Genomic DNA, 25,017 nt, shown 5'->3' on the forward strand with positions numbered 1-25,017 from the left:
ATTATTGCTGCAAACAGTAGAGGAGCGATGTTTCTTTATGCTCAAGATTTTTCTGGGATACAAAAAACTGGTGAAGTGATTGCTGAGTTTATGCTTACTGCAATTGAAGAGGTGGGATCGTCAAATGTTCTCCAAATAGTCACTGACAATGCATCAAACTGTGAAGCTGCTGGGAGAGAGATTGACAAGATATATAAACATATCTTTTGGTCTCCTTGTGTTGTTCATACCTTGAATCTTATTTTTAAAGATTTGGCAAAGGAGCTTCAATGGTTTGAGGAAATTTACAGTATTGGAAAAAGTATTGTTAAGTTCTTTTTGAACCACTCACATGCTTTGGCCATGTTCAGAAGTCAATCAAAATTGGAGTTATTGAAAGTAGCGAAAACTAGATTTGCATCACATTATATCTTGTTGAAGCGACTTATTGATCGCAAAGAAGCACTAGCAAGTACGGTTGTTCTTTAAAATGGAAAGATTGGTTGAAGACTTTAGATGCCGGGAAAAGAAAACTTGGGGAGGACATAGCATTAGCTGTGTTGTCAGACAATGTTTGGGAGAATGTGATGGCTGTAGTGAATATCACAAAGCCAATTTATTTTCTAATTAAATATTGTGATGGAAATGGTCAAAAAATGGGTGAAGTTTATGAAAGGATGGACAACATGCTTGGAGAAATAAAAGAAGTTATGAGGACCGGGATGTACTCTAAATATTTTCCACAAGTCGATGATATTGTGCTCCAAAGGTGGAAAAAAATGAATTACCCTATTCATTGTGTTGGATTTGCTCTAACGCCAAGATTTTATGATAGAGAGTATCTCAACAAACCAGCACCGGGAGGATTAACTTGAAAAAGCCCTAATCAAGATATAGAAGTGATTACATCTCTCACGAAAGCATTTAATAAGATAGCAGAAGACCCACAAGAAGCAAAGTTATTACGTAATCAATATGCCTTTTTTCATCAACGAAAGGGTATGTTTGCTTCACAAGCAGCCCAAACAGATACTGTAACTAAGGATGCTATTAGTTGGTGGTCAACATATGGTTATTATTATTTTATTTTTATTTTTTAGAAAAGAAAATAACCATTAAATCAACAAAGCTTACATTGGGGGGGACATGAACCAAAACCCCAAGAAATCGTGGTTATAGAGACCATCAGGCCAAAGGGCCCAACGCTAACCACCAAACGCCTATTTCCAAGGCTACATTGAGCATATAAATCCGAAAATTCTAGTAAAACCTCGTAATCAACTGCAAAGAAGATAACGTCCTCTTCAACACCGTGTCCGAAGTTGCTAGACCATGTGTAAAGGATCGCTTATCAGCAAATCGACAACAAAAGTAAACCGGAGTTGAACAAAATCGTCCTCGTCCTCGGGAATGACACCATTTACATGGCATAACACCTAGACCAATTCCTAGCTCAAAAAAGTAGGAGACCAACCCTAGCTCAGAAGAGTAGGGACTTATTAAACCTAAACAAACCAAACAAAAAACCCTAATTAAAACCAAACGACAACAAGGCCCAAAGACAGGGGCCCGACCCAGACCCCACGTCCCCCAACAGTAACCAAGCACTGCAGACAACCATTCCCGCCGCCAACAAACACCATCGTCATCACCTCACTACCTGACACCGCCACTTCACCTTGCCAAGTTGCAAACAGGATCTACATCCCGTTGACAACAGCAACTAGATCCAAACGCAAGATAGAAACAGATTCCTACGGGAATCCCCTCTGTCGAGATTTGGCCAGCTCCACCACTATCCAGCCCGCCTATACGATGACGCCATGTCCCACCGCAGGAAAGAAACAAACCGCCCCAATACCTCAGCCGTCATCACCCCTGAACCCAGAAAGATAGATCGAGAACGATATGCCCAATCCGATGTCAAGAGCCCACCCTCCTCCCCTGGGCCTCATCTATGCACTAAGAGCCTGCCACCAATCAACAACGACATCCTCTCCCGGGCCGGAACGCAGCAGCGGGATCGCCAGTAGCGTTCGACCGGGAGAGAGCGAGCAAATTCGGGTTTCTTCCTTTTTTCCTCGCGCGTGGGGCGCGTTCCACCTTCCACCTTCCACCTAAGAGGCTGCTTTAAAGGAGCCACAAGTTTCACAATTAGCAGAAGTGGCGCAAAAAGTAATTCTTTGTTATTATTAATCTTTGGACGCTGTTCATTTATAATTGTCATTAAAACATACCGCATAATTAACTATTAGGGTGGTTCTATTTATACCTCCTAATTTGCTCTTTGAACCTCCCATAATTTTTATAAAATTTTAATTACTATCTTTTTTAGGCCTCTCTTAAAATTTTATAAAAATTAAAATTATAACCGAACAAGCACTGGTCACAAGATTTGGTTGAGCATTTGGGCGGCACCTCACCAAGTCAACTGAGATTAAAGTTTCATTGATCCTTTATTCATAGTTGATATATGGTTTATTGGGTGTGATTCAACAAATTGAGTGCAAAGAAAGTCTAGAATTAGGGACTCGTGGTGCAGCACCTCGCCAAGAATCTACCCAGATTAGAGTTTATTTGCTCCTTGATAATATATAGTTGATGTTTTATTGAGTGACATATTAGCATACAACGTCCGAGTTAATTGAAGTATCAAATGACATGTAATTATTAAGAATAACCACGGCCATTTACTTGGTAACCAATTAAACCACATTTCTCTAGTATAGCAATACGTGAATCACTAAAGAAGATTATGAATGAAGGTAATCAAGTTTATAGCAAAGCCCTGAGAGGGAGGAGAAATAACTGTGGTATCTCTTCAATTTTGATCTTCTTCTGTCATTTTATATACTTATTTCTTTATTCATTTTGTTCTATGGCTAAAATGGAAATTCAATTTTTACAAAAATTAAGAGAGGCCTAAAAAGTAAATTTGGAGGTACAAATAGAATCACCCTAACTATTATTGATATAATTTTTATTTTTTGGGGGCTTTGCAGTATGCTGCATGCTTAACTATTATTGCTATATATTTTTTTGGTCTTTGCTGTACGCTGGATGGTGCATACTTAATTATGCTGTTTTTTTTTTTTTTGGGCTTTGCCGTGTGCTGCATACTTAATTATTATTGGTATGTTAAAAGAAAAACACATTATATGCCTTCGTCAAAGTGATTGACGGAGAGGGAATCAAGTAATTAGCAATCACCATCAATCAACATGGATCAAGGACCAATCAGTAGTTAATGTCATCCTTGTTGTTGATATTTCCGTTGTAATTCTCTCCCTATATAAAAGGGTTATGAAATGAAATGAGTAGACCAATTCCAATTGTCATTTTACTTTTACACGTTATCAGTATGCTCAGAGCCAATAGCCAAAGAAAAAAATCAAAACCCTAGAAGAAAAAAAAACTTTTTCTTCTTATTCTGCCGCCACCAACGATTAAAAAAAAAAAAAAAAAAAAAAGAAGCCCAGTTTTCTTCAAGTCCAAAAATATCGCTACGCACGCCTGCATCAACACGCGCATGCTCTATGATTGTTTTATTTTCTCAACTTCTATATTTTATTTTATGATTTTAGTCAAGCATGTGAATTTTATTTATATTTTCTATTTTTAAGCATGCTTTATACCTTATTGTTTATGCCTTTATTATATTTTGTTATTGAGCATGTTCAGTTAGATAATTTTGATCATTTCAAGCATGTCTTGTTATTTATGCTTTATATGATTATCTTTAAGCATGATTATATATTTTATTGTTTATATTTTTGAGCATGCCATATATATATATATATTTATATTTTGTTATATATTATTTATGAAATTTTGAGCATGTTTTTATTTTATTTACGGTTATATAAATTATGCCTACGCATGCTTTATATTATGCTATATATTGCTTATATTTTTACGCATGATATATTATGTGTAGCGCATATTTTATTATATATTTGTGATTTTTGAGCATGCCATGTACTTTATTTTTATATATGCTATGTTTTATTTATTATTACATGTGTTATGATTAATTTTAGAATGCAACATATAAATTCCATTTTGCTATGATAATGAAAATTCATGCGCATTATACACACACACACACACACACACACTTACTGTGATAAAGCATTTTCACATAGCATTGAAAAAATGTGACCATTACGAATCTTGGTCTTGAAATCTAATTCATATTTTTAGAAAATAATTTACGTGGATGTCTTTATGACTGCGTAATTTATATATTCCCTCTTGTTTATGTAGATGACTGATACAACTCGACCTGAATTTGACATTTTGGACTCAGACGGACTCGAGTACCACCGTTGGGTTTCCGATGTAGAAACTGCCTTCATGGCAAAAGACTGCATTGCCACCATCAAAACTTCCGCTGACCCCAAAGACAATGGACCGTCTGACAAGGTGAAAGCAAATGCCTTAATGTTTCTGAGGCGACATATTGATCCTAGCCTACGCTGGGAGTACCTTCAGTTGAAGACACCCAAAGAACTATGGGATGCCCTTAAGGGACATTTTGGGAACCTTCATGACACCTTGCTCCCAGAACTAACCGTTCAGTGGAATGAAATTCGCTTGCTTTACTATAAAAGGGTCAATGACTTCAACAAGGACATGTTGCGCTTAAAAGCACATCTCGATTTCTGTGGAAGGGAAATCACAGAAGATGATATGATCTACAAGACTCTTATCACATTTCCTACTTCAGCCTTTATACTAGCGAACCAGTATAAGTTGGAGTATGACAACAAAAGAATCACAACCTTCAATAAGTTGATAAGCCTACTGCAAGTGGCTGAGAGACATAATGAGGTTCTCTTGAACAACAATGCTAGGCCTACTGGGACAAAGAAAATTTCTGAGGCTAATTATGGAAAAATGAAAGGTGGAAAGAACTCCAATGCAAAGGGGTTTGGAAGTGTTGATCCCTACCCACGTGGCAACAATGCACCATGTGGAAATGGACGTAGAGGTGGTGGAAACAAGGTGCAAAAAGGCACCTAAGAACTCTTCAGTCAAACATGATAGAGTTGTCAATGAACCATGCTATACGTGTGGAGTCATTGGGCATTGGTACAAGAACTGCCAAGCAAGCAACATAGTTGCAACCACTTACAAGAGATATATGGAGTCTAAATAACAAGAAACTCACTATATGGAAGAAGGAGGCCATGACCCAGATGTCAACCTCACAATTGCATACCTCAATGGCAACAAGGAACTTGTTCAGTCAATGGATGCACTAGTTTTTGACTGACCTGCTTTATCTATTTTCCAAAGACAGTTGTGAAGGCATAATGCCTCATTTTTAATTAGACTATTATTTGGTCTTAAAGAATGGTTTGGTGAATTAGATTTCTGAACAAAGACCTTGATTTGATTATCGTTGGCTTATTAATAAATTTTGAATTTTATTCTGAAGCACTGAATTTATTCAAATTTATTTACTACACATATTTACATGGTTCGAAATTGCACTATAAAGATGTAAAGCAATACATCTAGAGGAAAAAAAATATTAGAATGAAAAGATTATCATTCTACTAAAATATAAATACTCTAAAGAATATGAGAGATATTTAAAGTCACAGACGCTCTATATGCACCAAGAGCTAATCGAACCTTGCTAAAGTTTCAAAGATATTCGTGCCAACGGTTATCATGTAAAAACATACTGTGAGAATGGACTTGAATACATTTATATTACCTCTAATAAATGTGGAAGGAAAAGCATTTTAGAGAAACTTATGAGTCGATCTAGTGGACTATACATCACTACAATTCGGATCATTGAATCATATACTGTCACCAACAATGAAATGTGGGACACTGACTCATACAGGCTTTGGCACGACCACCTAGGGCACCCCGGTTGTGACATGATGATCCTTATTTAAATGAACTTCTATGGACATCCATTCTTTTGAGTGAAAAATAAAATGGGACAAAAATTCGTCACACTGCAAGGTGTCGGTCCTAGTACTGCTCAAATGCAGTCATTATCTTCTGAAGTACCAGAAACACTACCTCCATCCCATTATGCCTAATTGACTATTTCAAAGGCACATCACTCATTTTGCAAAGCCTGCTCTTTAGCAAAAATAGGATCGAGACCTTCCTATACTAAAGACACAAAACAAAACAGTCCATTCTTACAAAGGATACAAGGAGATATATGTGGACTTATCCATCCAGAATGCGAACCATTCAAGTACTTTATGGTTCTGGTGGATGTTTCGACACATTGGTCACATGTCGTTTTATTGTCCACAAGAAATGCTGCATTTGCAAAACTCCTAGCATATATTATACGTTTAAGGGCTCACCACCCTGATCACCCTATCAAGGCTATAAGGCTTGATAACGCTGGAGAGTTTACATCAAAAGCATTTGATGATTATTGCATGTCTATTGGGATTGATGTAGAGCATCATGTACCCCATGTGCATACACAAAATAGTCTCGCAGAAGCTACCATTAAAAGGCTACAGATGGTGGCCAGGGCATTGGTTATGCGCACCAACATGCCTATATATGCATGGGGTTATGCAATATTGCACGTAGCTTTACTTATTCGTTTCAGACCCACTGCTAGCCAACCATTTTCTGCGTACCAGTTAGGTAACTGGATATGAGCCTGACTTACGCATATTTGGTTGAGCAGTATATGTGCCTATTGCGCCCCCACAGCGCATCAAAATGGGTCCTCAGAGACGATTAAGTATTTATGTTGGATACGAATCCCCAACAATTATCCGCTACTTGGAACCCTTGACAGGCGATCTCTTTACCGCTAGATTTGCGGACTGTCACTTTGATGAGACAGTCTTCCCGTCGTTAGGGGGAGATAGGAAAAAGGATTTTCCAAGGGAACGATAGGAATTGTCGTGGTTTGTCCCCACTCTGTCTCATTTTGATCCCCGCACTTCACAAAGTGAAAGTGAAGTGAAAAGAATAATCGATCTTCAGAACGTAGCAGATTCGATGCCTGATGCGTTTACTGATATCGCAAAAGTGACGAGATCACATATACCAGCTGCAAATGAGCCTACAAGGTTAGAAGTCCCCAACAAAGGGCACGGTGCTCCAGATAGAGGCACTGAAACCACACTTAGTGGAGGTGTGGTTAAGGCCGTGGCTCCCCAAAGGAATAGGGGGAGGCCACTTGGTTCGATTGACACTCATCCAAGGAAGAAGAAGGCGAGTAAGGCACAAACCAATCATCAATGTAGAGAATTCCTCTCATGAGATTGTCTCTGATTATAGTTATGTCCATGAATCAATACTGGAGGACGCTCCGATGTTTGAAATGATTCCAAAGAACAAACAAATCTCAATAGATTATGAGAGTGCATATGAGTTGATAGAAATATCTTTCATACACATTGATGATGTATTTGCATACACTGTTGCTCAAGAAATCATAGAGCACGATGATATCGAACCACGCTCTGTTGCAAAATGTCAACAAATAGTAGATTGGCCTAAATGGAAAGAAGCAATCCAGGCAGAATTAGATTCTCTGACAAAGAGAATGGTATTTGGTCCGGTAGTGCTAACCCCACCAAGTGTAAAGCATGTAGGACATAAATGAGTTTTTGTCAGAAAGCGTAATGAGAAGAATGAAGTCCTGAGGTACAAGGCTCGCCTTGTGGTGCAAGGTTTCTCACAACACCCTAGAATTGACTACGAGGAGACATACTCTCCCGTAATGGACGTTATAACGTTCGGCTACTTAGTTAGCTTAGTAGTTTCCGAAAGACTAAAAATGCAACTCATGGATGTGGTTACTGCATATCTCTATGGGGATCTAGATTTAGATATATATATGAAAGTGCATGAGGGCCTTACATTACCCAAGTCAAGTGACTCCAAACCACGGAGTGCGTTTGCAATTAGATTGAAACACTCACTTTACTGATTGAAATAATCTGGGTGGATGTGGTATACCTGTCTAAGTGACTACTTGATTGGGAAGGGATATAAGAACGATGAATTATGCCCATGCGTATTCATAAAGAAAATAATTTCCAGATTTGCCATTGTAGCAGTATATATCGATGATAGGAACATAATAAGTACTCTTGATGAAATAAGAGAAACCGTGAGCTACTTGAAATCCGAATTTGAGATAAAGGATCTTGGGAAAACTTGATTATGTCTAGGTCTTGAACTAGAACACCTAGTTTTGTGGAATAATAATCCACCAGTCTGTGTATGTCCAAAAGTCAGGCAATTTAACATGGACAAAGCGCATCCTGCTAGCACTCCCATGATCGGTCGAAACTTGGATGCAGAGAAAGATCCATTTCGTCCAAAGGAAGATGACGAAGAAGTGTTGGGAGCTGAAATTCCCTATCTAAGTGCAATAGGTGCATTATTTTACTTAGCCTAATGTACTCGACCAGATATTGCATTCTCAGTGAACTTGTTAGCTAGATTTAGCTCAGTGCCAACGCAGCATCACTGGAATGGTATCAAGAACATTTTCTGATACCTAAAAGGAACCATTGATTTGAGACTATTCTTTCCCTACAGAGAGACAAGAGGGTCCGCAGATGGAACTGCAATCCCTTAAGAAAATGTTGATGGGGAAAACGCCACTCACTACACTAAAACACCAAATGACGTTTTGGTCGGTTTTGGTCGGTTTTGCTGATGCTGGATACATCTCAGACCCACATAAAGATCGTTCCCAAACTGGTTATGTATTTACCAATGGGAACACGGAGATATCTTGGAGATCAACCAAGCAAACCCTTGTGGCTACCTCCTCGAACCACTCAGAGATCATTGCTCTACATGAGGCGGTTCATGAGTGTGTATGGTTAAGAACTATCATTACACATATTCGAGGGACTAGTGGTTTGAGTTCTTCCACTGAAGAGCCTACTTGCATTAATGAAGACAATGCAGTTTGCATCAAACAGATGAAGTTAGGTTATATTAAGGGTGATAACACAAAACACATATCGCCAAAGTTGTTCTACAATCAGCAACAACAGACCCTCCTCAAGATTCAAGTGAATCAAGTAAGGTTTGAGGAGAATGTGGCAGATTTGTTCACCAAATCATTGCCCAAGGCCAAATTTGAGAAACATATGAAAAACATGGGAATGCTAAGTCTTTCCAAACTCCCTTAATTAATGCAAGTATCAGGGGGAGGTGTAGGCGTCAGGGAGAGTCAAACACACACATGTCATCCTCAAATGTAGAAAGTGCGTTGTGCTCTTTTCCTTCGACCAAGGTGTATTTTTTATCCCACAGGGTTTTTATTGTTACTTGGCAAGGTTTTTAGTGAGGCAACAACTCATGCACCATTTCATCCTTGACTTGGCACAAGGGGGAGTGTTAAAGGAAAAACACATTATGTGCCTTCGTCAAAGTGATTGACGGAGAGGGAATCAAGTAATTAGCAATCACCATCAATCAGCATGGATCAAGGACCAATCAGTAGTTAATGTCATCCTTGTTGTTGATATTTCCGTTATAATTCTCTCCCGATATAAAGGGGTTATGAAATGAAATGAGTAGAACAATTCCAATTGTCATTTTACTTTTACATGGTAGTATTTTTTTTTTAAACTTTGCCGTGTGTGTTCTTAATTATTACTGTAGGTTCTTATTAACATATACTAGCAACGTGCCCGCGTTTCTCGTAGGTGATATTATGATGTTAATGGAAAATATATCGACTAAAAAGAATAGTTTTTATTTATTTTTTAGACATAAAATAATGGTAGTTTGACTAATTACATTTTTACACTTCTATCTATTTATATTCTATTAACTTAATTTGATAATTATGTTATTGAAGGGTATTATAGGTACTTTAAAATTTGGTGAAACCCTTTGACACCAAAAGAGGACCTCCATTTATAGTAGTAAAGATAAAAACGTGCCTTTTTATTTTTTTGTTAAGTATTCTTACTTGATATATGTATGCTTTGTTCACATGATATAAATAGGTACTAGCTCAACCAATATCAAGTTCATCTGCCGAAAGGAATTGGAGTATGTATTCATACATTCACAATGTTAAGAGAAATAGGTTGAATGCCGAAAGAGCTGATAAATTGGTTTATATTCATTCCAATATTCGTCTCCTTTCACGTTTCTCTGAAGACTACAATAATGGAATTTATAAGAAATGGGACATCAATCCAGAATTAATAGATATAGATGAGTCACCTTTGAGATTGGAAGACTTGCGATGGAGAATGTTAGATGGAAACTATGTAGATGAGGAAGATTCGTCGCGTACCAAGAATACTTCGAGCAGTACCGAGTCTCAATGCACAACCAATTTGGCCAGGAACACTATATCCAGATTTGCAAGAGCAAGAGTAAGAGACTCAAGCGTCCCTTCGAACTAAGGACTTAGACAAGCGTGATGGCCAAGCCTCCCACTGGGTTCACCATCGAAAAATAATAATATTATTTTTTCTTTTTTAGATTGAAAAACTTAATTAATTTTTAAGCAGTAATGACAATTTATTTTTATATTATAATTCTTGTTGAGATTTTTATTTGCAGTATGATTATCCATTTATTATTTTTTTTCATAATTATATTTAGGGCTAAATACTGTTTACTCCCTGAACTTTTATCCAAAAAACACTTCAGTCCCTGTTTTTCTAATTTCATACGTTTACTCCTTGTACTCTCAATTTTGGACCAATAGGTCCATTCCGTTACTCTCTGTCCAAAAATTCAGTTAAATTGCTGACGTGGCAGTCTTTTTGGTTGTGAAATGTCTATTCTACCCTCACTTACTGTTTTTTGTTTTTTAATTTAGTTTTTTCTCCTTTTTTTTTTCTTTCTTTTCTTCCTCTTTTTCTTCTTCTTCTTCAACCTCTTTATCTCTTCTTCTTCCAGAACTAGCACTAACAACAAAAATGGTCAGCCTCAAGAAAAGAGCTCCTTCTACATATTGGGAATGGGTCCTCTGGCTTTCCCTCACCCTTCACTTCTTTAGCTCCTACCTGGCTACCTCATTAGTAACCACCCAAATCAGAACAAGCCCACCACCTCTCTCTCCAAAACCCATTTCTCCAACTTAGCCTCCCGCGCCCTTTTCTAATCCGCCATTGACAACACCACCGCCGTCCTCAACACCACCATCGCCAAGGTTGTCTTCGCTTAGCCGCCACCGAAGAACATCCCCAAGCCCATCGGAGTTCATTCGTTGTCTTCTCCCAAGATCGGATCAGCTTCTCCCTGGATTAGATCATCTTCTTTCTCGGCCTCAATTTCGGGTTCGAATCTGAGCTCTGAACAGCTGCTCCACCTTAGAGCACTTCGTCATCGGCTCCGTTTCGGGTTTGGCGTTGTTGGGCTTAGGCTTCTTGCAAGACGATGCCTTGGCAACCATAGGCATGCTAAGGTCCTAAGAGAAGTTGAGGGTGGTGTTGTTGGCATCGGTGTACCGATACTCAATGTGGTGAAAGCGGCTGACCTAGCTTGAAGCTATAGGACCGAGGGTTGGACAGGACGAAGTTGGAGAATCTGATTCACAAGGTTCTGGGTTCATTGTAATTGTGTCCTGATAATGGGTGTGATGAGGTTTGGAGAAGAGTTGCTGAAATGAGGAGTTGGGCTTGGAAGGAAGTGAGGAATCTGGAGAGGGAGATTTTAGGGAATTGGGTTTGAGGGTGGCGGAGAGGGTTTGTCGGAAGAGGAAGTGAGGAGGTGAAGAAGAAGAAGAGAAAAAAGAGAGAAAAAAAGAAAGAGAACACACTAAATAAAAAAATAAAAAACAGTAAGCGAGGGTAGAATAGACATTTTACAGCCAAAAGACTGCCACGACAGCAATTTAACCGAATTTTTTGACGAAGAGTAACGGAATGGACCTATTGGTCCAAAATTGAGAGTACATGGAGTAAACGTGTGAAATTAGAAAGACAGGGACTGAAGTGTTTTTTTGGTAAAAGTTCAGGGAGTAAACAATATTTAACCCTTATATTTATCATATATAATTTATTTTTAATTAAAATTTTAGCTAATATATCCTAGCGTACCGCGTACCAGTACCGCAACGATCCGCGATCCAGGTAACATTGAGGCAAACCCATCATAACTAGACCCAAAACTCGACATGCCATTCTCAACCATGACCCAAGCTCGGATGCCGTCCCACGACTCTAGCACTCTCATGGTCTCGTCATTGACCTTAAACCCGGCATGCAAAACGATGTTGTTGAGCTAGTACTTCGAATCCAGTGGTCGCGCGATGATGTCATCATGGGTCTCGAAGAGGCAGAGGTTATGGAACTTGATGACAAGATAGGCGGTGGAGAAGAGCGAGTGACCTCTGGCTTTGTTGCTTAGCGTTGTGAATTGGATAGGACCATAGCCCAGCGATTTCCAGTTCTTGACGATTTCGATGGCGAAGATCAAGTTGGGTCTGAGAGTGGGTATGGGTATGGGTCAGAAAGAAGGAGAGAGAATTGGAATGGGATGCCGGATAGAAAGAAGAGGGAGACGTAGAAGCTTGCAGGTGAATGGGATCCCGTTTTCTTTGTGTTATTTGATTAATTTAGGCTATGTTCTTATGGGTTTTCTGCATGACATAAGATTGATTGTTATTGTTTGAATCGGTTTTTCATGATCTAGTTGGGTATTGGGGGATTCAAGGAATTTGTATGATGTTGGTAATTGAAGAGATATGTTGGGGGTTGATAATCTCTGTTGAAGAAAGAGACGAATTGAAATCTAGGATTTGCTGAAGAAGGAACTGGGTCGTATGGAATTGGAAGCAATGAGGAAGGAAAAAATAAAAGAAAAAGGGAGAAGTCCATTTTGCCCTTCGTGTGCTAAAATCCATATTAAAGTGGACTTTCGTGTCATTGCCAACTCAGCTTATGACGTATGTTTTGAGTCAATTTTGAAATTTAGACGCGGGTGATAGAAATCAGAAGTCAGGGACCATCATAATTAAAAAAAAAAAAAAAGATTAGAGACTAAACTGATGTTTGCCCCAAAGTTGGAAGAGGCACACTGAATTTAGTCTAATAATTAATTGCTTGCTTGTTTGAAACTAGAAATTAAGGATTAGATAGTAAAGAATAAGAAGCCAATTTGAACGTATGCCCATGACAAACCCAGCATTAATTACATTATTTTCTTTTTCCTTCTAATATTAATTACAAAATCGTTACGTTTAGAGAATTTATTGTGTTTCCTTTGTGTACTATCTATATCATAATTAATTCGTTGACCTGGTTTAAACGGTTTAAAGACACCAAATTAAATTCAAACCAAATTAGTCAAAGAAAAATTTGCTCACCACATTTATTTTGTGGTGATATCACCAACCTATTAAAACTTGCCACGTCATATAGAATTAAGGATTAAATTTTGTTTACTACCCTGTACTTTCAAGGGTTCGTCAGTTCAGTCCCTGCACTTTTAATTTAATCAGAAAAGTCCTCGCACTCTCCAATTTCATCAAATTGATCAATTTCCTCACAATTCCGTCAATTTCATCTGTTTAAGTGTTGACGTGTCCGGACGCCGTCTTATCGATAAGATTTGTGGGACCTTCCCACATGAAAAATTCCCAAGCTACCCCTCCAATATACCTCCCTCCCCTCTCAGAGCTCTTCTTCTTCTTCTTCTCAGCTCTTGGTTATGGCTCCTCACTTCCCCCACCGATCAACATGGCCGGAGAAGATGAAGAGAGACTGATAAACAAGAGGGGTGTTGGGTATGGGTTCATTCTTCAACCTCTCATCAGTGTCCTCCCTCGCGGCCAAAGATCATGCTCACAACAAACCCATAAAATTTAACCTAATTTGGTTGAGATGAGTCCTCTAGATTCAACTAAGATGCAGAAAAACCAAATCTGAACAAAATTCAAATCAAGATGCATATAAATCCAACATGAAAATCAAAACCAAATATATAGATCTCTTCCCAAATCAAAATTTCATTCTTCTACAAAATTTCATTCTTCCTAAATCCAAATCGGAAGCTCATTACCAACCACACCCAGCCCACTACCGACCACACCCAGCCTAAGAAGCTCAAGCTCGTTTGTAGCTCCAACATCGCATTCCACCCCCGGCCACCGTCTGGGAAGCTCCTCTACGTCGGCGGCGAGACCCAGATCATCTCCATCGACCGGACCCTTGCATTCTCCAAGCTCCGGTCGAAGATTTTCGATCTCTCCCCCAACTCCCAGACTCCAGATCGAGCTCATGTGTCGCCCACGCATCAACTCCAAAATTCTCATGGCGTTTGGTTTCGTTTTCTTCTGAGCAAACCAAACGCAGGCGACAGAGTCAGAGAGAAAGAGAAAGAAAGACAGAGAGTGTTGTATACCAGATCGACGGACTCATTTTTGATCTCCTCGAGGCTGATGGCCTTGACGCCGCTCATAGTTGCAGAGTGGGGGAAGCGCTGAACTCATAGGAGCTCAAAGGCTAAAGACAGGACTGGGATCACTAGAATATGGCCTTCTGTTGCTTACCAACCTTGCTTCTCAATGTTTCATAAAAATAAAAATAAAACATAAAAAAAAAAACCTTACTTCTCAATGGATAGAACTTAATGCAAAACTCGTGGTAGCAACAGGGACCAATTCATCTTATTTATATAGGTGACTTAACCCTCAAGAAGCTTCACATTAAAGCATTCCTTATCGGATTAGGTTTCCTAGTTAGATTATTAATGTAACACTTCATTGTAGTCTTTCTTGCAGACCAAGAACTGGATTACTTACCTTAATGAATTGATACACTCTTCCATTAAGTTACAAGTATTGATTTGAGTTTGTGTCCATGTTAAACTAGACTTGACATTTAGCTAATTATCAATATACTTAATGTTAATGTGTGACAAGTCCATATTTGATTCTAACAAGAGCCATCAAAATTTTATCTTCACATGATCTTCTTTTGGGGCTTCCCATCTGATTGTGAACAGTTATGAAGTTCTCTGATCTCTACCTGGTTTCACATTAGCATCAGTGAAGCTTTTAAGCATAGCAGCTGAGGCTACAATGATAGATGAAGGATGCTGAGTTATTCCTGTGAAAATGAGGTCATTTCTTGTTTTCCAAACCTACCGGTAGATAGTGGAACTAACAAGTAGTTGTTTATGTATATATGAACTACAATCCATCACATAATTAATACTATAACAAAACACATCCGATGGGTGTGAATAATTAAATAAATGTGAAAAAAAATTGAAGAATTACTACATACAGTGAGAAGTTTTGTTATGGGTGAAATGCACATAATGGATAAGTGGGGAAGTTATTAGTAGAGGAGTGAAATACAATTTTAATTTTGTTATTTACCTTATTATCCCTTAATTATTAAATACAATTTCAAATTAATATATGATGTAAGGATCTATAGGTAATCTTACACCCACTTTAATTAACAAAGCATTTTCTCTCTTAATAATAGTATAAATCAAAACCATCAGAAAAAAAAATGAAGAGAATCAATACCCTATTGGCGAAATGAGTATTTACACGTCCGAAATGAAAACTTAACTAGCTAGGTAGGAAGAAATTAAGAGAAATTACTAACTTTGTAGTCTCTGTAGCAAATACAAGGAGGTAATTAAAAGCTAGCTAGAATCTGAATCTGGTTTTGTATACAATTTTAGTTGTTGATGCTGTTGGTTCCTTTGCTGGGTCCAGAAGGCGTCGTCGGCCCTTTCGGAAGCATATTAAAAACCAGCGGCACGTACTTCCTGTTCTTCGCCGCCGCATCAAATCTCGGAGTCGGATAAGCTCGAATTCCATTAATTACTTCAGTCTGCTGGTTGGAGTTGCCTTCGCCGTCGGTGTGGCACGGTAACACCAACACAGGTGGGTTCTGCAACACGTTGCCGACGTTCAAGAGCCTAGCAGATGCTGATGAGGACACTACGAGGAAAAAGAATAGGAAGATTTGAAGCTGCGCTGCCATTTTTTCGGGTATGAACTTGATAGATTTGTGAAAGTTTTGGAATGAGGGAAGTGATGGGGTGTCGAAGAAGAAATGGGGGTTTATATGGGAAGCCAGCTAGGGAAGAGTAGAGGAGTGAAGAAGGATGGAAACTTGCTCTAAACTCGAATCGTCGTTGGTTTAGTTGACAAAGTAGGAAGCTCATAAAAGTCGTAGAAATCCATCTACCAAAATGAAGAGACATACGCACTGCTTAGGACACGTTTCTACCACTAACTCGGAACTTAGCTATCTACTTACTATTACTAACATCGACTCCCATACCTCTAAAGAATAAAGGCCTAATTAACGAGTCCGGAATTATATGCATATTGTGTTTCTTTTGGTGTTTGGTTTATCCTGTAGTTTAATTCTGCTCAATTTTTACGGTCTGATGTAAGGTGAGCCAAGTATAAAACCCGCTTCATGTGTGATTTTCAATCTTAAACACGGTCTAAATATAATTAAATGGAATATGATGTCATAGTTTAGATCTAGCTCAATAATAAGCAAAATCTTGATCTTCCATTTCAGTTGTTTGTACGTTTCGGACTTATTAATTATCCAGAGTCTGACATAAAGTGATCGAGCTCAGTATAACACTCACCTTGTGTGTGATTTTCAATCGTAAACGTGATATAGATAGAATTAAATGCGATCTAATGTCATAAGTTTAGATACAACTCAATGAATTCAGTTACTTACGCATTTCAGATATGAAAACGCCAAATTTAAGCGGACTATTTTTCCGCTACATTAAACATAGTTTTAGATATTGAAGATCTAGTTTCTGTGCCCCAACTTAATACACATCTTTTCCAATTAATATTCAAGGGTCTTTGAGTTATGTTACGGTCCATGATTTGCTTAATTTTTCCTTCTTGAACGTTGAGAAGGCGCGTGGAGAGGACTGAGAGTGGACAAGGTTCCCGTGATTACACCTGCACACAGATCACAGGGCTTTCACTATTGAAATGTTTCCAGCTTTTAGTCCAACGTAGATTCTTCGTAGGACAAAGTCCGCGTAAAATCCTACTCTACAGTCTACACGATCGATTCTTGTGACGCACACTTCCCTCACACTTTCTCCTCCTCTTCCTCCTTTATTTAACCCACCGTCACAAAATTTTGTTCTAATACTTTGGCCTATAACTGATAGTAAAAAATGAAAACCATTGTAATATTTTCCAACATTAAGTGATTCCATACTATAATAAATCAGATCGATATGATATCTTTTGAAATCCAAAGTTATAAAGTGAAAGTGAAAGTGAAATTCATAAAATTCACATAATCTAAAACAGAAAAATTAATCGCATGATTATTACTGGCACATATGATGGGCAAAACATAGATATTTATGGCCTTATTAGGCGTTGAATTGAATATTTTGTCACACTTAATTGGATTCATAGGACCAACTGTGACCAATATCTTGGACCATAGACTATGTCACTATGTCTTTTTCAAGAGGAAAAGGTGATGCAAGAGGATGAGGCTCACCTACTTCTATTAAACAAATACGATTGGGTTGACAGCCAATGGATTAAACCGCGTTGATGTCACATTTTCTACTTTAATTTGATTCAAAGTAGGAAACTAAAAGAGTAATGGAATTTATGCTTCTTTCAGTTCTATATCCATATTACAAAGCAGATCTTCTCGGAATCTTACACAAACGTTTATCAAAATAACATGATTTGATACTAGACTATACTGTGTACGTTTGCGTACAAATGAACTGATAGTGACTAATGAGATGGCTAGGTGGCCGTAGCTATCGATCTCCAAATCGAAACGAATATATTGGTACGTGATGAAGGTTTGTGATTTCAAATTTTAATTAGGCCGCAATGGTGAAGTTAGCTAGGAATTTATGTTGGGGGAGGCTAGGGCCGAGTTTTTGTTTGTCCATCTTTTAGATCGAGCATCAACTAAATTCAAATATATTGGAGATGGCAAATTTTTGTTTCTGTTCAAATGAAGCAGATGCACTTGTTTCATTTCGTTTTCTTCCTTTTTTGCCAGATATAAGATTTGGACAGAACCCCTTCACTCTCTAAATCTTAATAAAATGGTACATTAGTATCACATTTAAATCGTAATATATATGTAACTGAGGTTGATCGGCGGTTGACCTAGCTCTGATTATTAGTCACCGACATCGGAAACATTTCATTGAAACGAAAGCGGGAGGAATCTGATCAATTCTCTGTATTGATTACGTAATCATGATCGGGAACAAAAAATGAAAATGAACAGGGACTAGATTTGAGTACTATATATATATATATATATATGATTAGGTCATTCTCTCGTAGTTGTTGCGTCATTTCTTTGATGTAGTAAATGATCGGTGGGGTTGAAAGTTTATGTCGGACGTTAAATTTGGGACTAGATGATTCCAGAGTATTGAAAATGGGAGCTAGTCTACCTCGTTTTTCTCTTTTATCTACGGCTGTTGGGAAAGATTGACCGGTGAAAATTATATATATGAGAGTCAGCAATACTTTTTGTAATGGCTTGAATTGCTGGATCAATGCCATTATTAATTGGTTTGGACTGGTAACCGAAAGTAGTAGTTATATTGGAATAGCATTGTAGCCTTTTCGATTCCATTCCTCTGGCCTTTTGGCTAAGATCATCGCCAAATTAAGACCCTTTTTTAAAGCAAGAAGAAGAATTGGAGAATGGAACTACTGGAAGCCCCATGACTACTTTGACAAGATCTAAGAAACAAATTTACATGATATCCCCAGTCCCCACCACTCTACCCTTTAGTCGCCTCCCTTAATTAACCTTATCCTTCGTCGGTTGTAAAGAAGGAGGAGGACAAGGGGGAGAAGAAGAAGAAGATAGAGGTAAGAGTTTTCACCTTAATTTTGACAAGGCCAGGTATAATGTTTGACTCAACACCTTCACACATGTATGTATATATGCAGGCAGTAGGGGAGTGATGGAGGAAGTAGCAAGATTATAACAAAGAGGTGCATTCTTGAATAGTAATAGTATACACATTTATATATTTGTCTTGTGTTATTGTACATTTTCTCAAAACATCTTTTTGCTCTCCCAATCCTGAAAAGCACGTAGAATATACATATAACTGTTATCAGAATTCGATCGGGAGATTTCTTTTGCATATATAGAGTTGATCACCAATCTTGAATTAATTCTCCCACACAGTTGATCGATACAGGTGAATGCTTAACTACAACACAAGCTTATTAGATTTGTTTATCAATTTTTTTGTTTGCAAACACAGTACACCAAACCCTAAATTTATTGAAGGCACGTTCCTAGTCTTAATTGGTGGCAAAAACTCTTGGTTCCTTTCGGACACGTACATTAATAGGAATAAAACTCCTAAACCCTAAACTTTGCAATGATCGACACGAATGATATGAAGTCCGGCCTGCGGACTGGGTAGGCATGGTAATCAGTTCCTGCAGGAATCACGTTGCATAGTTTTCATCGCAAGATTCCATTCATGCAATAAACATTAATCGATCGAAAGTCCCTACGTAGTAACCTTCTTTGTTTCACCCACCATTTTCCAGTTAGGTGTTTGTACAATTACTAAAGCATTAATTTGCTGCCTCATCGAAGCCAGGCATGGTTATTTTACTCTTACACTGAAGGCAATTAATGACCACCCAAACAGTACTATAAACAATGCAAAATATATATAATTTGAGTCAGCTATCAGCGACTGAAGAAGCTGTCTGAGATTTTTTAATCCACGTTTTGGTAATTAAGTAATTTTTGGCGTAAAGAAAATCTCAATCAATTGGCAAAGCTTTCTACATACGATTAATTTCGTATGTTTTAAGTGCCTGGACAAGTTAACATGCATGGCTTATATATGGCCCCAAATTGTAATGATAGATAACTCAAGACTTTATGATATTGCTCACTACCAAAGTAAATAAACAAGAGTCGTGTTTCTACATCAACTGTATGTTTGTTGGTCCTCTTTCTGGGCCAACTTTCAATTATGAAGTTTAACTTTAATGTATATATGCATCTCTCTCTATTAGCTTTAATTCTTGACACATTGACACCACCACCTTATATGATCATGGCATGCACTAAATAAAAACCAGAATTAATGGGGCATGCATATATATATGTCCTACCCTGGCCTCCTTTTTAAACTTGTTCTTCTCCACCACTCATACTTCAACATTTTCTCTTCTGCAAAGAGATTATATATGAAATGATGATGGCTAGGAGGATGGAGTACTGCCTCATGAGTATTGTTGTGCTACTGGTGCTGGTTCTTCTGTCTTCTTCTACGGCGTTTCCGAGCGCAGCAACATCTACCGGAGATGGCTTTACTGGAACAACGATGTCGTCTCAAAAGGGTATAGAAGATACGGATCATGAAGAAGCTGCTGCTAATTATGGTGGAGATGACGATTATTATCGACAGTATGGTGATGTTCCAAGCCCTGGAGTTGGTCACTGAAAATGATCAAGTCTCCCCTTCTGCTAGCTATGCCTTGTTTTGTTGTTTTTAATTTTCTGTGTGCATCTCTGTTAGATTTGTAAGTACCTTCTTGTTAATATATACATATATATTATATATATATACATACATGGATCGTTTATTCTTTCTAAGAATAATTTTCTCTTCATCTTCTTCCTGCTACAAGTTTCTTCTAAAGAAAATTTAAGCGCTGTAGCCCCAAATTACTTATACAATTGGGTTATATATGTAAGATATATATGGGTTATTTTGCTTATAAATCTTGTGGAGTGAAGTGTTGTGTACGAGGCTTTTACTTTGTACAGCCGGCCTGCGAGATAGATCAACTGATCAAGCATATATATTCGTTCTTAACCAATCGATCGATGAACTCCTTTTCCTATTCAAATTTGAACAACTTTACTTCTGCTATATTCCGTTCGCTTCAATTCCATAATTCATCAGAACTTTTCAAGAAATTAAGTTCTCAACAAATAACGAAGTCCCACATCGAAAAAGTATGTTAAGAAGGAGTGGAAGGATTAGTATAAAAGTGGTGGACTATGAAGTTTCAAAGCATACATTGCTCGGCCTCTTGGCTAAGATTAAGTGTAGTATCTGTTCTTATCAGTTTAATATCTGATATGTGGGTCACTTATCTACATGATATTAACTTAATGTTTTGAAGGGGGAAGACCTGCAACAATAGCTTGCTATTGAGGTCTTCAAGCGTTGGCCATGCCTCGCACTATAGCATGGTGTTGGCGCACCCTACAAACTCAGTTCAAAGTTTTATGATTTATGGCCAAGCGTGTTACAACCCTACTATTATGGATGCGTAATTGAAGGAAAAACAATATCAACTATATTTTAATTGAGTTATAAGAACCGTTAGTTATAATTAAATCTAAGGCTAAAAGGTGTGAAAATGTGTCAAAATATATGTACATTAATCTTGATCCTATATATTCTTAATCAATCGGTTAATGAACTCCTTTTCCCATTCAAATTTGATCTTCATTAGTTCAGCAATTTTCTCTTTTTCAAGTAATTAAGTCCTCAACAAATTATGGAGTCCCATGTCAAAAAAGTGTTTTAAGAATTAAGAAAGAGTGGAATGATTAATATAATAGTGGTGGACTATGAGGTTTCAAAGCATACCTTTCTCGGCCTCTTGGCTAAGATCAAGTGTAGTATCTGTTCTTATCAGTTTAATATCTGATATGTGGATCACTGATTCGCTTGATATTAAATTAATGTTTTGAAGGGGGAATGCCTGCAACAATAGCATGGTGTTGGCGAAAATTGCTATTTAGGTCTTCAAGCGTTGGCCTTGCCTTGCACTATAGAACGGTGTTGGCGCACCCTACAAACTTAGTTCAAATGTTTAGGAATGGCTTCTGGCTCTACTATTTGATGTGATTATCTACAACAGTAATGCGATGAAGGAGAACAAAGAAACAATCATTACAAATAGATCGTGCCCTCAGTTCGATGGTCAATAGACAGTTCAAAACTAAATATAACACTTTTTTTTTTCATTATAATGTATAACTTGGTCATCAAGAGGCCCTAAAATAAAACCAGAAATTTGCGGGCACCTTGAACTCGAATGCGATTTTAACCTTGAGATCATTGGTGTGAACAAAGACCCTAATACCTCTGTCGGTGTCATGACGAAGGAAGCCATTGTTCAGGTATATATTTCAATCTTGTTTGATGATATATGACATCTATAATTCAAAGATCCATACCTCATGCTCGTGTTTATTTATGTTTTATATAAATTTCAGGTGAATGCCAGTGAACTTCGTCTAGTCACACCTAACGGGAAAGTTGTATGGGGTGAGTTCAAAACCTTGTGCAATTCCCATCTCGTTTAACTATGCTATTATTCTCTCCCCCTATTTAAATGAGGTTACCTTTAGAGCTTCAAATAATGTTGCTGTACTCATCTTAATTTTCCGGTGGGTCGATGCAGGGGAAAATGGGAAATATGCTCATGTGACGAATATTCCTGGGACTGATGGTTCCATAATAACAGTTCTTCTTTAAGAGGGGTTCGTTGGCAAATTTCACCAAAGCTAGTTTTAAACTTCGAAATCCTTTGATTGTACATGTATTAATTCCACTCATACATGTATGTATGTTTTTTCTATGTGTATTATTTTCACTCGTACATTTATGTATATTTTTCTTGTCTAAAGTCTAAGGTCGATTTGGGTTAAGCAAAATAATTTAAGCTAGCTGCTGGAGCCCCAAATTACTTATACAATGGTTATATCGGAGCTTCTGCTATCCACCTAGGTGGGGGTCACCGCATACAAGTGCTGACAGAACAGTGGCAAACCAAAAAACCCAGTCGGAGAGGAGGCTCAGGCTGCGTGGTGGTTTCGTTGCCCAAAACGCGAGGTGGTCGTGCTAGCTGGCTTGGTGGCTTGTGGGTGGGGCTGGGGTCGATCTTCCCACGACCGGAAGGCGGACAGCAAGAGGCGGCGTCACCTAGTGGAGCGAAGACGGGATCTGATTGGCTCAGATCGGATCGGAGGGATTCGATCTGGTCTGTGTTGCGTGGAACCGTCGGGTAGAGAGGGGTGGCTGGGGGTGTGGGCGATGCCTGCTGGTGTGTTGGGGAGGACGGAAGGATGGAGGGGTTGCCTGAGTTTGCTCGATGCTGTGACGGCGGTCTGAGGCTGGAAAGTTTCCACTGTGCATGGCGGTTTCTAGTCGAATTTTCCAACTTCGACCACGACTGCTTCTACTTGATAGGTTCAGAAACCGAAATGAAATGAGTGGCTGTCGTTCTGCCACGTCACCAGGTGAGAACCACCTAGGTGGATAGCAGAATTTTCGTGGTTATATTTGTAAGATCGATATGAGTTATTTTGCTTATAAATCTTCTCGAGTGGAGTGTTGTGTGGTCTTTGCTTTGTAAAGCGTGCAGGATAGATCAAGCATATTTTTTGTTTTTTAGAAGATCAAGCATATTTATTAGAGGTTAGGATCAAGGGATGTAACCTATAGTTTCGAGTTCGCAAAGCTCCACCATCTGATGTGACAATAATATGAAAATATTAATATATCAGCTTTCTTAAAATTAAAAAAATTAAATAATAAATAAATAAACACGTCTTACCGGCAGCACTGATGAGAACAAGCCACCATTATCAATTAACAGAACTAGTGGATGAGCATGTTGTCTTTCTTCTTCTTCTTGTCACCCATGAATGTACCAATCAATTAAGTAAATATTAAGAAAAACTTGCATGTTTCACTTAATAACTGAACATGATATATTGCAATTGTAATTGCATATGATTGGTGTTCTGGAAAGAGGTCCATGACAGCCATTGATGGAGATCGACTAACAAAAAGAGAACTTCACACGGAGGAGGAGGGAGAAGGAGGAGGGAAGGGAGAGAGAGATACACGTTCTTGGCGGTGGTGCCGCCGGAGAGACGTGGCGTTATATTTTTTATTTTTATTTTATTATTTAGTTTTGTATTTTTACTTAAAGTAATTTATTTTATATTTTAATGGAGCTATAAGAACTATTGGTTATAGTTAAATTTAAATGCTAAAAAGGTGTGTAAAAAAATGTGTCAAAATATATGTACATTAATCCTGACCCTATATATTTGTTCTTAACCAATCGATTAATGAACAAATTATGGAATCCCACATCGAAATAGTGTGTTAAGAAGGAGTGGAAGGATTAATATAAAAGTGGTTGACTATGAGGTTTCAAAGCATACCTTTCTCGGCCTCTTGGCTAAGATCAAGTGTAGTATCTGTTCTTATCAGTTTAATATCTGATATGTGGGTCACTGATCCATACGATATTAAATCAATATTTTGAAGGGGGAAGGCCTGCAACAATAGCTTGCTATTGAGGTCTTCAGGCGTTGGCCATGCGTTGCACTATAGCATGGTGTTGGCGCACCCTACAAACCTAGTTCAAAATTTACTTATATTTTCAGAACATATTGAGCAAATATTCTTTTGAACTATTGCTTATTATTTAACTGTGCACATAGCATTGAGGCTTTTGCTGCTTTTGCATATCTAATCGATACATTTTTATGTAGTTTGTACATAATATATTCGTATCATTCGATTGTACACGTATTATTTGCACTCTTACATGTATGTTTTGCTACTCTAAAGTCTAAGGTTTATCTATTCTTATCCTTCTATTTTACACTTATTATCGTGCATGTAGATACGTGACATGTTTTTCTACTCTAAAGTTTAGGTCGTCGGTCGATCTGTATGGGCTCTTTCCACTATGATGGGTTTGACACCATTGTTTTTTCCTTTTTATCATATGCGTTTGGCTCCATGATAGCAATGTCACTCGGGAGTTTGATCCAATCCTTCGTTACAACAACAAAGTATTGTTATAAAATTGAATTAGCAGACAAAATAACTAGAAAACATTCCCATTCTGATCCATCGACACTTTTTTAAAAGTGACAGATTCCCGCTCATGTCTCAAGATTAATACAAATCCTCGTAATTCTTAGACAGAATCAATCTCCTAAACTTAACCACGTTCTCCAAGTATTAAAATGCTTTATACAAATCACTCTTTTCTCA

General features: G+C 38.0%; 1 long non-coding RNA gene, 2 other non-coding genes and 1 pseudogene across 4 annotated transcripts; all 4 read left to right on the forward strand.

Annotated features, from left to right (window-relative positions):
* The first annotated feature begins 20,996 nt into the window (after positions 1-20,996).
* LOC112183136 lies at positions 20,997-21,193 on the forward strand. Its single transcript, XR_002929736.1, has one exon. It is a non-coding gene; the product is annotated as a U2 spliceosomal RNA (small nuclear RNA).
* Positions 21,194-21,575: 382 nt separating this feature from the next.
* Positions 21,576-21,788, forward strand: LOC112183138 (annotated as a pseudogene).
* Positions 21,676-23,556, forward strand: LOC121050935. 2 transcript variants are annotated; one of them, XR_005804432.1, is made up of 3 exons: positions 21,676-22,115; positions 22,212-22,263; positions 22,400-23,556. It is a non-coding gene; the product is annotated as an uncharacterized LOC121050935 (long non-coding RNA). The 2 variants fall into 2 exon arrangements; XR_005804431.1 differs by having other exon boundaries at positions 21,676-22,263.
* A 613-nt stretch (positions 23,557-24,169) lies between these two features.
* On the forward strand, positions 24,170-24,366 carry LOC112183135. Its single transcript, XR_002929735.1, has one exon. It is a non-coding gene; the product is annotated as a U2 spliceosomal RNA (small nuclear RNA).
* Positions 24,367-25,017: the final 651 nt, after the last annotated feature.

Source organism: Rosa chinensis, chromosome 1, assembly GCF_002994745.2.
Source record: "Rosa chinensis cultivar Old Blush chromosome 1, RchiOBHm-V2, whole genome shotgun sequence".
NCBI lineage: Eukaryota > Viridiplantae > Streptophyta > Magnoliopsida > Rosales > Rosaceae > Rosa > Rosa chinensis.